Genomic DNA, 10,832 nt, shown 5'->3' on the forward strand with positions numbered 1-10,832 from the left:
GGTGCACGTCAAACAACCTCAGGTGGTCAATATGAACCCGGAGCCTACTGCAGCTATATAACTTGACTCATAACCATATCCAACAGCTTTCGCGACAAGAACGCCAGAATTTAGTCCGGAATAATATACTCGATTGGACGTGATTCTACTTGAGAAATATTGTAGGCTTTCGTAAACAGTCGCGAGAACTCGCCAAAATGATACTCGCCCCTCTGTAATATTGTATTGACCGATTCTGCCGAATGTGGAGTTTGCGGTTAATGATACAGGATGGTACACGCATTATATTTGTGAGTGTCATGTATGTATGTATGTATGTATGTGTGTATGTATGTATGTATGTATGTATGTATGTATGTATGTATGTATGTATGTATGTATGTATGTATGTATGTATGTATGTATGTATGTATGTATGTATGTATGTATGTATGTATGTATGTATGTATGTATGTATGTATGTTGCTCAAATGCCCATGTGAGTGTTTTGATCGTAGCGTACGTCTATATATTCTACATCGAAGCTTCAAACAACGAGCCCAGTCGTAACTCTGCGAACACGAGACCCCTAGCGCTCGTACATGCCACATAAATTGAGCGAATTGCCCATCTTCACCACTGGTCTACTAACATATCGCGAAACAGAGAATGCGGCAAAAATTCGCATGCAGCTCGAATGGCTCCTCAATAGTACGAAACGCCAAGCGCATGCGGCAAGCCAGATAGGGCGACGCATGAAGCGGCAAAATGACGCATGATGCTCGAATAGAGCAGCATACTAAGCATGCGCTAAATTCGAAAGGTACTTTCTGTACCTTTTTGTGCCATTCATGAAAATTCTGTGCCTTTCTGTATAGATTTGATCAAAATTCTATGTCACCTCTGTGCGGTGACGTTAAACAACCCCAGGTGGTCGAAATACGGCGTCTCTCATAATCATATCTTTGTTTTGCGACCTTGAACCCCAGCAGTTATTTGTTAACCTCTGTGCGGTGTGCTGCAAAGCTTCGCTGGTCGTCCAGCTTTACAGTGTGGTATGGCTGATGAACTATTTCGAGATGACGCTAACAGGCATATACAAGAAAAGTTCAATTGTAAAAGCCACGTATTAAGACTGGAAAACATTCTTATATCACCTAATTGCTACAAGGGCGCAGTTCTGAAACAGCCGAATAGGAATTTCGCGCCGAGAACATTCCAAATACCGTATACAAATTAACGAGATTTTTTTGTTGCTGTTTTTAATATTTAGGAGCGTGGCGTTATCTTCGACAGCGTGAGCACGTTTTGATCCATTATTCATCAGCCACCAAATTAACGCATTATCGCCCCAGGTCGGCTCAGATATCACTCCACTAGCAGCTTCAATGTTCGCCTTTCCTGTCATAGGCTAACGAACCACATCATGCTAAACATTGACCAGCATGAAGTTTAATGTTTGACGGAAGCCCGTCTGGTCGGGATGACATGGTGAATGTAAAAAACGTCGAGGTACTGCGCCGACCAAACTGAGAAATAAAACACACAGAAAAAGACGTTTTCGGCTCCCACACGGGAGCCTTGTTCTCTAGAGAAATGAAAAACATGTGTCAAGCAGTTCGCATTATGTACGCTTGAATACGTCACGCAGGCAGCGCGCATAAACTGGCGGCAGACTACCATCGCTCCTGTTGAGAGTGCGCGGTGTGTTCTGTATCACGAGCAACTCAAGATGAAGACGCCGTGACAGTCCTTTTTCTCTAGCGAGAACACGTGCCCTCCCCCAGTCGATTGTGTGTACACCTGACGCATGCTCAGCCAAAGCGCTGGATTTCACATTTCCTTTCTTCACGCCATAATTGTGCTGCTTGAGACGCCGTTCAAAGTCACCACTTTCTCCAATATATACGACGTCACAATCCGCGCATGGGACAGCGCACACCACCCAAGGCTCCCGTGTGGGAGCCGAAAGGTCTTTTTCTGTGTGTTTTGTGTGTGTGTTTTTCAGTGCCTCGGGGTTCTTTTTACCTTCACCATTGACCAGCACGCTTGAGACGGTTATTGACGGATACGGTAATGTTTTATTCACGTATATTGAGGCTTGCACGGTATAATCAAGTTAAGCGTCTCATCTACATCGTGTAACAAACACAAAAAATGATATTTCGTTCGTACACTTAATCAATACACCGTGGACAACCGGAGACCCATTGCCGCTCTTTTATCTGCGTCCTTCGATGTTTTTCGCCGGCTATAAACAGGACAGGATTGCATGAGCTTTGCATATAAAACCACTGGATCCATATGGTAAGTTCCCAAACTGCTGTCAGCGTTGAGCCTTTTACTTGTGGGAGTGTACCCCTACGGCTAGTAATTCAGACTGCTATATATATATATATATATATATATATATATATATATATATATAGAGAGAGAGAGAGAGAGAGAGAGAGAGCTTCATTTATTGGAACTCCCCTTCGCGAAGCAGCCACGAGCGACGCGCCGAATCCCCGCCTTCTCCAGTAAAAGACCGAAATTGCAGCTTTCTTCTACGAGGCCTGCTATCGATTGATGGGTAACCGCGGGTGCACTTTCAGCGTTCGCTTCCCTCTATACAGGTCCTACGTTGACAAACGGGACAACATTTCTTACTTCATTTTGATCTCAACCGTACGGCGTCCAGCCAATCCTGCAGCCAGCGCCGAAACTCGGTTAGCGGTGCTATAAATACGAAAAGTCAACTTGTTTTCGCTGACCGGCCCGTGTATACACATGGGCCGGTCAACTGTATCGTCTCACCCCCTCTCTCGCTCGCTCGTTCTCGCTCTGACGAATGCTGATTCCGTTTCTTTAGTCTGCGCTAGCACCGCGCAATCTAATCAACCGTTAAACGCCCCAGATCGCGGCTACCCTCTTTGAATCCTGACTGACTGTGAATGCTATATAACCGAGTTATCAGTGTGTGCGATTCCTCGTACTGCCATGCGGCACGAATCTAACTGGTATAAGATAAATGTAAGAGCACTGCTGAACTATATGTAGCAAAGAGTTACAGCAAAAGAGGGACGGTGTATGCAACATCGAGTGTCATTTTCGGGTGGCTTTTGAGACAGAGCGTGAGTATTTATGGCCTTCGGCTGATCACTGAAATTGCCACGAAATCTGAATGCATATCGAAGCTCTACTTTCAATTTTTTCTCTACGTGCACATTATGCTCACTTTGCTGTCGTTTACAGTCTATTTTTGCGGACTTCTTATTTGTAATAACGCTTCTGAATATTCGATCGCTTGTAAAGGGGACCATTTCGCATATTTAAGCGCAAAAGCAAATAAGGGCATACTACGCTAGCGCAGGCTGTCCCAATATTTTTAAAATGATATTAAATTCAGAAGCAAACTAGGAAAACAAAAGTTGCAATAAAAAGAACGGCCAGAGGACTATTCACGAGTGCTCTCACCAGGGTTCCAAGGATATCAGCAGTTTAATTAATAACGTAAGAGATAATAGCAGTTTTTTGTCTTGCCTGCAGCGAACGTTTTTCGGATGTTCCGGGGGAAATTTCGCGTAGCAATGTCGTCGCAATAGCACACAAGGATGTCCATCCGCTGCTACGCGAAATTTCCTCGGAAACTTCTGAAAAGTGTCTGCAGCAGGCAAGACAAAAAAAATGTGCTGCTATCCCTTACGCTCACGGCGTTAGTCACGCACGAAAGAAGATTGTTGACACATCGGGCGTGCAATAAACAATAATAATTGTCGGAGTTTTGCGTCCCAAAACCGCGACATGATTGTGAGGGACGCCGCAGTAAAGGGCTCCGGAAACTTCGACCACCTGAAATCTAAACACACGTGCCTCTAGCATTTTGTCTCCACCTAAATGCGGCCGCTGTGGCCGGGATTCCATCCCGGGACCTTCGGGTCAGCAGTCGAGCACCGTAACCACCAGACCACAGCGGAGGGTAAACCGGGCGTGCAGCTTGCGTTTTCTGCTCGCAAGAAAATAGGCAGCGTACGCGAAGCGTATTGATTCTGCGGATCCGAAGCCACGCGTATGTCTCAAGAAGCACGTGACACGCCACCTGGACCAAGACCTGGACTGCGTGGAGAGCGTCATTTACGGCATTCCGTTGCCGCGTGGACGCTCCTACACAGGGCAGACGGGGCGCTGCCTAAATGTGCGCCTGAAGGAGCACGCATACAATGTCAGGTCGTCGTCCGGTAGCACGCTGTCAGCGCATTGTTCTTCCTGCAGCTACGTGCCAACCTTCACTGACTGTGCGGTTCTCGCGAAGAATCCTGATCGGAGAGAACGTGAAGTCTACAAAGCTTTTAAAATCTACAACATGGAAAACGTGTGCGTCGGTGGAGCATCGGCGGCTCTTCTTCAAGAAGACACTGTGTGTTTGCGCTACACTCGGCGACAACTTTTCTTGGCAGCACTGTTGAATATACAAAACCGAAATGCTTGCCTGCGCGCGTGGGATGAAATAGTACCTATTTTTATTCTACAATTTTCAGTTACCTAGCACGAATCAATAAAACTTTCTTCATTATAGAAATAAAAGAAGTATGGGAAGCCGTTGGTGGAAAATAGTTATTGTAAAGTTTATTATTATTATTATTATTATTATTATTATTATTATTATTATTATTATTATTATTATTATTATTATTATTATTATTATTATTATTATTATTATTATTATTATTTCTTGGGCAGCACCACGTTTTCCGCGCGCCTGTTCTCGCAAAAAACATGGCGTCCCCGATGCCCCCTGGACCACGTGCGGCCGCAAACTCCCCGTTTCGTTCTCCGAGAAAGGTATACTCGAAATGTGACGGGACGGAAAGTGGCTGTCAAAACAGACCAAGCAAGTGATCTGCAACGCCCATAAGGTACCGTCAGCCGGAACTGTCGACGAATGCTGCGAGCAAGCAGAACCGAAACTGAAACTGAAACGGGCTGCAAGCTGCCGGACAACTTGCGTAGTAACACAAATGTGCGGATGCCCTGCCTCCGTTGCCTTCGCTCCACTGCCGAGATAAGTTGTCGCCGATTGTAGTTGACGCTGTTTTGACACGAGACAGAAGCCACGTCACTGTCCCGCCTCGTCTTTCTTCAGCTTTACATCCAATGTATGTTCGTGCCGCAGTAAACTGCGCTCAGTTGTTGGCCACCACTCGCGGCGTGTGCCTCTTTTCTCGTGTACAGCCTCGACGCTGTTTTCTTTCCTTCAAGGTAACATGTACTTACCTACTAGCCCTTCGACAAACCGCACTGATGATTCTGTGTAATGCAAGATCAACTAGCCCAATAATCTGTCCTACTAGACATGATATATTTGGGCTAATATAACACAATACCGCTGGCGCCATTCGACAACGGTCCGCCGACGTCCGGGTTAAAGGAGTCCTGACACAAAAATTTTCGCCCCGCGTTTTTTTTGCTGCAATGTGTTGCTGGAGGCCTGTTAGTCATAACACGGCACATCGTTTGCTGCAGCGCGCGACAGATAATTCATTACAAGCTCCTCATTACCGACACAGCCTCAGTTTCGGTTTGACAGAGCTCCAAAAACGACAAGCCGCCGGGTGCAACTATCACCACCTAGCGAGTGAAACGCTCGGTCACGTGAGCACACAGTACAGTGACGCATTTCCGCGCGGTCTATCGTCGCCGGGCTCATCGTCGTCTGATGGCGACGATTTTCTTGCGGCGGGGATGGAAGGAATTTTCGACGTGGCGAATCACTTCAGGTTTGACCCGCTGGCGAGGAGCGATTCGTCGGGAAGCGCGTCAAAACAGAAATGGCGGCTACGACGTCATCATAACTTGTACCGGCTGCAACGGTTACGTAGGGGAAGTAGGGGGGTCACCTCGGGTCACCTCCGAGGGTGTCAATGCACCAGGTGCGGCCTATAATGCTGGATCGCGCTTGCGAACATCAAAATTCATATAAAATACCTTCCAAGCTTTATTCGCTGTCGATATTTTGCAGATGGTACACGCACGTACACGGGAATCGATCCAGCAGGCTATCTCGGCCGCGAAATTTTGTGTCAGTACCCCTTTAAACTGCGCTTTTCTGTATTGATTTTTGTTTTTAATATTACCTATTTGACTTCTCTTTATTTTGTCTATCTATGCGCTACCTATACGAGGTACTATATAAACGCGCTAATGAAACAAAAAATGAGTCGATATGTCTATGTAATGATTCGTACTTAAATAAACATAATTTGGAGGAAAGGATGATTTAAACGCATTTGTTATGTAGACTTATCTAGGTCCATTTATGATGTCTTAATAATAATCTCAGCCATCCCCTTATGTTCAGTCTTCGTTAGTTGGGAAGTCCACTATAGTCTTGAAGACATGGACGAAAAATATTGCCAAGTTCGAAACTCCGCTTCTTCGCAGCACTATAGGGCATCAGTCGTCTGTGCGCGTGCGTCATCTGATGTTAGAATAGCGCAAGTCCGAGCATCAATATTATCTACACTCAAACCCGATTATATCGAACTGCTGCCGTGTTCGAACTATATTCGAACACAAGAATGCTTCAATGTCAATTAACAGGTGAATGCACGGCTACATCGTACAAAAATAGCTGGAACACTTCCTGCATCGGGCAGTGCGAAAAGCCTCAAAAAGTTGCCTTTCCCCCACAAAAAGTTGGCTTTTTATTGCGGAAGCGGGCTTTCCCGCATGCATTTGGGAGCGAACTAGAGGCATCCGGCTCCCGACGAGTACGCACAGCTGCGTATGAAGATGCCGAGGCGCTGTTTACATCAATACTGTATGTTCTCGCGTATAACTCCCACTGCATATAACCAGCACCCCCACCGGCAAACCGCGGAAAAAAAAAAGAAACTAAAAACACCCGCGTATTTTTGTGAAACCGTCTTCCCTGCACTATGGTATAGCACTGCCGTGAAGCCGACGTGCGCACCGAAGTTCGCATTGAAAACGCCGTAAACTATCTAAAAATTTATGCCGAATTACATGGGATATCAAACTAATTCCCGCTTTTTTGCGACTTCGATATAGTCGGGTTTGAGTGTACTTTATTTTATTTATGCTTCATTTAGGTGAACGACTTCGTAGTGCAATAACTTCCTCGCACCAATCATAGTTTGCCACACTCTACCTAAGTGGCGTTCGCCTCCATTTTTCTCACTATATTTCTCTTCCCCACGCAAAGCGTTCGTCGGCAGCCCTGCGTGTTGACCGGCTTTCATTCTCGATCGACATCGTTTCAAACTTGTATCAGCCACGTGCCGCTGGGATGGGCGTTTTGCATGCGAATGAGGAAGTAAAAATAGGTCGCGTGGCCTAACGAAAGTTGACAATAGAGTATGAATGAGTAAAGACTGATATATGGGCAAGGCTCGGCACCAGGAAATTCTAGATGCTGGGAGACGCAGAGATACGTTTGCTGCTGCTGCTGCTGATGATCATAATAATAATAATAATAATAATAATAATAATAATAATAATAATAATAATAATAATAATAATAACAATAATAATAATAATAATAATAATAATAATAATAATAATAATAATAATAATAATAATAGACCCTTTTCGAAAAAGGGCGCCCCTAGCGCCGCGCACGTAAACTACAGTCTGCCGCCATTGTGAGGGCACCGCAGCAGACGACGCAAGTCCTGGAATAGTAAAAAAAAGATAAAGAAACACTTGACAATGCATTGTTCGCTAACCTTCACACTCGCAAGTACGCATTGTGAGTGTGGCATGTGCAGTAGTTCAGTAGAAGGCCCGAAAGATGGCGGAACATTCGTTAAAACGAAACTGAATGCTATCCGCTTGACCGTAGGAGGAAACAACTAATTAAATTCATACGAACGAACTTCTCGGCAAGAAAGAGAGCAACATAAGTGATAGACTGGAGGTTTAACCAGATGAAGTCTCCGGTTGGACTACCCTGTTCTTAGGAAGGGGAAAGGGGACGTAAAGGAATGAGAGAGGAGAATAATCTGTGACGACACTACAAAGTCATGAGAAGAGCACTATAGCACTAGAGACCAACATTGTTTTTGAACAGTCATGAATTGTCGCTCCAAAGAAACTGCCACAACGCCCTCACAGGGGCAGTAACCTTGATCCGGGAATCGAACCTAGGACCAACCCCTCCTCGGGACGCAGTCTGACACGCCCGCTTTCCTTTTCCTGTATGGGCCTAACGAATCTACGTGCCCACGCACGCACTGCTACATTTAAAAAAAAAGCCTATAACAGATCGAACGGCTCAGCTAGAGCTCTGCGCGGATGGACGACGCGAATATAGCCCGGCGGAGTGTGATAGCAGCCTTTCAAATGGGAAGTCCATTCCAACTGCGCTATAGAGTCGAGGTTGAGATGAACGTTCCATATATCTGCGGCGCTTTCGTGGTCTTAGGAAAACGGCGCGCGGCAAACTTTCGATCGATGGCAAGATGGGGCGGGGTAATAGTGTGGCCGACGTCTTTTTTCCTGTCGTCGCACAAATAGACTTGGCTCGCTCCCCTCTTCCTTCTCTGGGCTCCCCTTTATGCCTCCTTTCAGAGAAATTAGGCTGGACAGAGGAGAAAACCATTACTCCGCTCTTACGCACACAAACGACACCGCTGCGTCTTTATTTCTTTTTTTTTTAACCGATATCTTCAATGCAGCGGCTTTCATTTTCCAGCACATACCCGACCACGACGGCGTCACTATCACGATCACTGGTCGGTCCTTTAGCTATAGAGTCAGTATCCCTTCGATGCCCTGCAGTCTACAAATGCCTCGGTCGCCATCAGGGTCCGATCATACAGACGTCGCACGGTGGCGCCAGCAGAAGGTGCCCCCCATTGATTTCGCTTTCCTGGCGCGGCTGGCGCCTTTGGCTCCTGCTCGACTGATAAAAGAGAAAGCGGTCCCCGAGAAAAAAGAAAACCCAAGTAATCTGCAGTGGCTTGTTGCTTAGGTGCGAAGCATTTGTACTACTTTCTTTTCGTTTTACCGTATGCTATTAGCTGATGCGTTTAATGTTTTTCCGTCCTATCTGCATCTCTCTTTGCCTGTGTATCTCTTTATCGGTGCCTCTCATCTTTTAGTAGTGCAGCTGTTTAAGGTGGCCGTTTGTTTGTGTCGCGAAAACAAAAATAATCATCCTCATGAATCGGCATGCGCTCACTGCGTCCTTGTTCTTGTTCTTGTTCATCTTCAACTTTGGCTCACTCCCACTGTGGGGGATTGGCCAAGAATGGAGTGGTTTTATAACATGTTATAATACTTTAGAAGGGAGGTTACGGAATAGAAATTTTATAAATTTGATAGGAAATTTTGACGCTTGATCAAATAGGGGAAAAAAACAATAATAAAATAAAATTAATAAATCAATGCCCGAATTTTTAAAATATAGACATGTGTCGACGCAGAGGGATAATATTATAGATTATCTAGTCAACCGATTGGTTTCATTGAGGTAATCCCTCACAGCCACGTAAACCTTCGCATTGGAGAACCCAGAAATAGAGGCTCCAAAAGACAAAATCACAGGCACAGATAAATTCACTCCAATATCACGTAAAGGTGTTTCCAAAAGGGTTTTTCGTGCTGTAGTATATCGCGTGCAGGTCAGAAAGAAGTGATCAATAGTTTCCTGTTATTGACCGTCGTCGTCTTCTTCATCTTCAGCGATCGCTCCAAGAACACCTGCGACGATTTCTCCGGCGAGGAATACAGTAACCTGATGGGTAAGAGAACGAGTACAGAGAGAGAGAGAGAGAGAGAGAGAAAGAAAGGAAGAAAGAAACATAGAAAGAAAAAGAAACACAAAAGTTCTTCGCAAAAAAAAAAAGATTTCTTAGCGATACATGATTCGAACCAGCGCTCCCACGAGCCCAAGGCGTGCATCGTAACCACTCGGCTATCCAGGTACGCTAGCAGAGCATAGCGTAGCCATGTATAGTGCATTTATCAAGGGGGTGGGAAACGGAAGTGACGGTGAGGAGGATAGATGTGAGGGTTAAGAGGAGGGAAAGGAGGAGAGAAGAGAGTAAAGCATAGCATAGAAAGAATGAGAAGGAGAGAAATATAGAAATAGAGAGAAAGAAATGCAGAAAGAAAGACAGAAAAAGAAAGAATAAGAGAAAGAGGGAGTAAAGGATAGAAAGAAAGAGGAAGCGAGAGAGAAAGCGAGAGAGAGAGAAAAAAAAGGAGAGAGAAAGAAATAAGGAGAGAGAGATAACAGTTGCATTTCGATAAAACACCGATTAAGGTGCGCGTTATGAACAATCCAGATGTGGCTGGGTTAATCCGGACACTCACACTACTTAATACCTCATAATCGTATCGTAATTTTTGCCACGTAAACTACCAGAGCTCAATTTCATTTCCTTCGCCCTAGCGGTGCGCTTATGGCCCGCTAGTCGCAAATACGTGCTACTCCGCTCATTCAATTCTAATAAGGTTGACATCTAGGACACCTTCAATCATGATGTGCATGTCTAATTTTATAGCACAGAAGTGGGGTACATTGTTGCATAGCATTACTTGACGTACTGTATTGTTTAGTAATTGATGCAAAACGTCATTATTCGCCATTATGTCGAATTAACATGATCTGTATATCTCTCCTCGGAATTCTATCATTAAAGTTCGAAGTTCGAAAGCAAAGAACGCGGCAGGAGGGATACGATAACAAATTGCCTGTGCGTCATCTCTTCTGTCTCGTCCTTTGTGTTCGCTCTACGAAGGTGCATCACGAAATACAAGCTAGCCAGACCCCAACCAAACATTGCTAATCGATACGATCACGTGCAAGCGATCATTTTAGAAAACGCAGGAAAACAAATCCC

Source organism: Rhipicephalus sanguineus, chromosome 2 (assembly GCF_013339695.2).
Source record: "Rhipicephalus sanguineus isolate Rsan-2018 chromosome 2, BIME_Rsan_1.4, whole genome shotgun sequence".
Taxonomy (NCBI): domain Eukaryota; kingdom Metazoa; phylum Arthropoda; class Arachnida; order Ixodida; family Ixodidae; genus Rhipicephalus; species Rhipicephalus sanguineus.